The sequence below is a fragment of the Heterodontus francisci genome, unplaced genomic scaffold, assembly GCF_036365525.1.
Source record: "Heterodontus francisci isolate sHetFra1 unplaced genomic scaffold, sHetFra1.hap1 HAP1_SCAFFOLD_988, whole genome shotgun sequence".
Lineage (NCBI taxonomy): Eukaryota > Metazoa > Chordata > Chondrichthyes > Heterodontiformes > Heterodontidae > Heterodontus > Heterodontus francisci.
This window is the reverse complement of record NW_027142059.1, coordinates 137,501-142,500: the sequence shown is the minus strand read 5'-3', so window position 1 is coordinate 142,500 and position 5,000 is coordinate 137,501.

Below are 5,000 nucleotides of genomic sequence, written 5' to 3'. Positions count from 1 at the left end.
GGGCTTAATAGTCGGCGTGGGGGGGGGGGGGTGACTTTGCGAAGGCTAGCAGTGGGCAGAACCGGTTTATGATTTGCTCCCGTCGTCAGATTGACAAAGAGTCTGGTTAATCAGTTGTCCAAATGTTGTAAATTGGTTAATGAGTTGTCACTTCAACTTTTGGCCGCGGTTGGCTACAATGAGTCTTGCCGGGCTTAATAGTCGGCGTGGGGGTGAATTTGCGAAGGTGGCCGTGTTTGTATGCATGTTTGCCGGCGTGTTTAGGAAGGTTGGGTGGGTGGGTGGTTGTGTGGGCGCCGTGGTCTGAGGGCACATCCTGTGGGATGTGGGAGGCGGGGGAAGGAGAGCGCCCTTGGTGCGTGTGTCTAGGCGATGCATTGCGGAAGGATGGGCGGGTGGGGCCGGGCGTGTGGGTTCCCGACTTATCGGTGAACCATTTGCTACTGCGGGGCCAAAGCAAAAGGGAAAGCATAAGGGCGCAGGCTGCCCTCTGCGGGACAGGTCCGGCCCTGACGCCGGTTTACGATTTCTCCGGTAAAGCACCTGTCGGGTGGCGACCGGAGGGTCTTTGCAGGGCCTGGATCTCCGAGCCCGTGGGACAGGCGGGAAAGGGTGGCGGCAGCCGGTTGAAGTCCCGACCCTGGGCAGCCTCCCGGTCTTACCTCCATAACTTCGGCGAGGAGGGTCCGATCCCCGCGCGGTCGACGGCAGGCGGTAGGGCTCGGAGGGGCGCGGCCTGGTCCGCGAGTGCCCCGGCGCCGCCCCTCTGCCCGTCCGAGGGACAGTAGGAAATGGCCATACCGCTTTCCGGCCGATTGCCGCCGGACGTCCGGCCGCATTCGCTCGGTCTGCGCGGCCGGCGGTAGCCGGGGGCGAGGGGCATCGGGCGGTGGCGGAACCAGGCCGGCCCGACCGCTGGGGGCCGCCCGGGCGACGTTTGAATCTGTCGGGTCGGACCGCCGAATCCCGCGGGATTTCGGGATCGAATCTGCGGGTGGAATCGGCACCTCGTCCCGCTGTCCGGTTCCCCCCGGTCGACTGCAACGGGTTTCCGAGGCCCGTCGGTCAGGCGCGGTTCGCTCCGCAATCCGCCGGCCGATCGGCACCGGGCGGGGCTCTACGGAAAGAGGGGACCCTCCCGCGTCGAGTGCCGGCGCACCGACCCCGCAGGCTGACCGGGAAGGTGAAGACTCACCCCGCTGAATGCCCGGCCCCGGCTACCCTCCGGCTCCGGGGCCATAACTTCGGGGAGGGAGGTCCGATCCCCGCGCGGTCGACGGCAGGCGGTAGGGCTCGGAGGGGCGCGGCCTGGTCCGCGAGTGCCCCGGCGCCGCCCCTCTGCCCGTCCGAGGGACAGTAGGAAATGGCCATACCGCTTTCCGGCCGATTGCCGCCGGACGTCCGGCCGCATTCGCTCGGTCTGCGCGGCCGGCGGTAGCCGGGGGCGAGGGGCATCGGGCGGTGGCGGAACCAGGCCGGCCCGACCGCTGGGGGCCGCCCGGGCGACGTTTGAATCTGTCGGGTCGGACCGCCGAATCCCGCGGGATTTCGGGATCGAATCTGCGGGTGGAATCGGCACCTCGTCCCGCTGTCCGGTTCCCCCCCCGTCGACTGCAACGGGTTTCCGAGGCCCGTCGGTCAGGCGCGGTTCGCTCCGCAATCCGCCGGCCGATCGGCACCGGGCGGGGCTCTACGGAAAGAGGGGACCCTCCGGCGTCGAGTGCCGGCGCACCGACCCCGCAGGCTGACCGGGAAGGTTAAGACTCACCCCGCTGAATGCCCGGCCCCGGGCACCCTCCGGCGCCGGGGCCATAACTTCGGGGAGGGAGGTCCGAGCTCCGCGCGGTCGACGGCAGGTGAAAGGGGCCGGTGCGCCGCGGAAGGCGACAGCAGTCCCGTCAGGCTGCACCTCTGCTCGGGCGAACGGCGTCAGGAAAAGGGGAGAGCACTTCCCCACCGATAGCTCCGGAACGCCCGGACCCATTGGCCCGCGGCACCGGTGGCTGCTAGAGGGCCTCCGGCGCCGTCAGCCGGGGTACGTCCCAGGCCGGCCGGACGGCGGGCAGCCGGAGGCAACGGCCTGGAACGGAGCCAGACTTGAGTCGTTCCGTGTGCCGTGGGCAAAAAGGCAGGGCTGCGGGTCAGCGCAGTTTGGCAAACCTAGCCGCAAGTGCGGGAAGGGCGGAGGAGCACACGGACGCCGCCTTCCCAAACTGAGCCCAAAGTGCCCAGGCATGCCCCCTTGATCTCGCCTAATCAGTGAGCCCAAAATAATTTCAGAGTGTGGAAACCTGATCCAAAAAGGTCGAAAAGAACGGCCAGAGATCAAGTCCGAAAGGGGAAATCAGTAACAAGCAAGCAGAGTAATCATTAACCAAAAAGCGCAAAATTATGTTAAAAGTGTGAAATCATTAACCAAAAACTCGAAAATAATGTCCAGAGACCAAGTCCGAAAGTACAAATAATTAACCAGTAAGCAGAGTCATCATTAACCAAAAATCGCAAAAGTAAGTAAAAAGTGTGAAATCATTAACCAAAAATCGCAAAAGTAAGTAAAAAGTGTGAAATCATTAACCAAAAACTCGAAAATAATGTCCAGAGACTAAGTCCGAAAGGGCAAATGGTTAACCAGTAAGCAGAGTAATCATTAACCAAAAATCGCAAAAGTAAGTAAAAAGTGTGAAATCATTAACCAAAAATCGCAAAAGTAAGTAAAAAGTGTGAAATCATTAACCAAAAACTCGAAAATAATCTCCAGAGACTAAGTCCGAAAGGGCAAATGGTTAACCAGTAAGCAGAGTAATCATTAACCAAAAGGCGCAAAAGTAAGTAAAAAGTATGAAATCAGTAACCAAAAAGCGCAAAAATATGTTAAAAGTGTGAAATCATTAACCAAAAACTCGAAAATAATGTGCAGAGACTAAGTCCGAAAGGGCAAATAATTAACCAGTAAGCAGAGTAATCATTAACCAAAAATCGCAAAAATATGTTAAAAGTGTGAAATCATTAACCAAAAACTCGAAAATAATGTCCAGAGACTAAGTCCGAAAGGGCAAATGGTTAACCAGTAAGCAGAGTAATCATTAACCAAAAATCGCAAAAGTAAGTAAAAAGTGTGAAATCATTAACCAAAAACTCGAAAATAATCTCCAGAGACTAAGTCCGAAAGGGCAAATGGTTAACCAGTAAGCAGAGTAATCATTAACCAAAAATCGCAAAAGTAAGTAAAAAGTGTGAAATCATTAACCAAAAACTCGAAAATAATGTCCAGAGACTAAGTCCGAAAGGGCAAATGGTTAACCAGTAAGCAGAGTAATCATTAACCAAAAGGCGCAAAAGTAAGTAAAAAGTATGAAATCAGTAACCAAAAAGCGCAAAAATATGTTAAAAGTGTGAAATCATTAACCAAAAACTCGAAAATAATGTGCAGAGACTAAGTCCGAAAGGGCAAATAATTAACCAGTAAGCAGAGTAATCATTAACCAAAAATCGCAAAAATATGTTAAAAGTGTGAAATCATTAACCAAAAACTCGAAAATAATGTCCAGAGACTAAGTCCGAAAGGGCAAATGGTTAACCAGTAAGCAGAGTAATCATTAACCAAAAATCGCAAAAGTAAGTAAAAAGTGTGAAATCATTAACCAAAAACTCGAAAATAATCTCCAGAGACTAAGTCCGAAAGGGCAAATGGTTAACCAGTAAGCAGAGTAATCATTAACCAAAAATCGCAAAAGTAAGTAAAAAGTATGAAATCAGTAACCAAAAAGCGCAAAAATATGTTAAAAGTGTGAAATCATTAACCAAAAACTCGAAAATAATGTGCAGAGACTAAGTCCGAAAGGGCAAATAATTAACCAGTAAGCAGAGTAATCATTAACCAAAAATCGCAAAAATATGTTAAAAGTGTGAAATCATTAACCAAAAACTCGAAAATAATGTCCAGAGACTAAGTCCGAAAGGGCAAATGGTTAACCAGTAAGCAGAGTAATCATTAACCAAAAATCGCAAAAGTAAGTAAAAAGTATGAAATCAGTAACCAAAAAGCGCAAAAATATGTTAAAAGTGTGAAATCATTAACCAAAAACTCGAAAATAATGTGCAGAGACTAAGTCCGAAAGGGCAAATAATTAACCAGTAAGCAGAGTAATCATTAACCAAAAATCGCAAAAATATGTTAAAAGTGTGAAATCATTAACCAAAAAGTCGAAAATAATGCCCAGAGACTAAGTCCGAAAGGGCAAATGGTTAACCAGTAAGCAGAGTAATCATTAACCAAAAATCGCAAAAGTAAGTAAAAAGTGTGAAATCATTAACCAAAAACCCGAAAATAATGTCCAGAGACTAAGTCCGAAAGGGCAAATGGTTAACCAGTAAGCAGAGTAATCATTAACCAAAAATCGCAAAAGTAAGTAAAAAGTGTGAAATCATTAACCAAAAACTCGAAAATAATGTCCAGAGACTAAGTCCGAAAGGGCAAATGGTTAACCAGTAAGCAGAGTAATCATTAACCAAAAGGCGCAAAAGTAAGTAAAAAGTATGAAATCAGTAACCAAAAAGCGCAAAAATATGTTAAAAGTGTGAAATCATTAACCAAAAACTCGAAAATAATGTGCAGAGACTAAGTCCGAAAGGGCAAATAATTAACCAGTAAGCAGAGTAATCATTAACCAAAAAGCGCAAAAATATGTTAAAAGTGTGAAATCATTAACCAAAAACTCGAAAATAATGTCCAGAGACTAAGTCCGAAAGGGCAAATAATTAACCAGTAAGCAGAGTAATCATTAACCAAAAAGCGCAAAAGTAAGTAAAAAGTGTGAAATCATTAACCAAAAAGTCGAAAATAATGCCCAGAGACTAAGTCCGAAAGGGCAAATGGTTAACCAGAAAATCAGTCGAATAATGTCCAGAGACTAAGTCCGAAAGGGCAAATGGTTAACCAGTGGAAGGGCGATCAAGCGGAAAAATTTGCCCCGGTTACCCGGGATGGAGTTCCAGAGGTC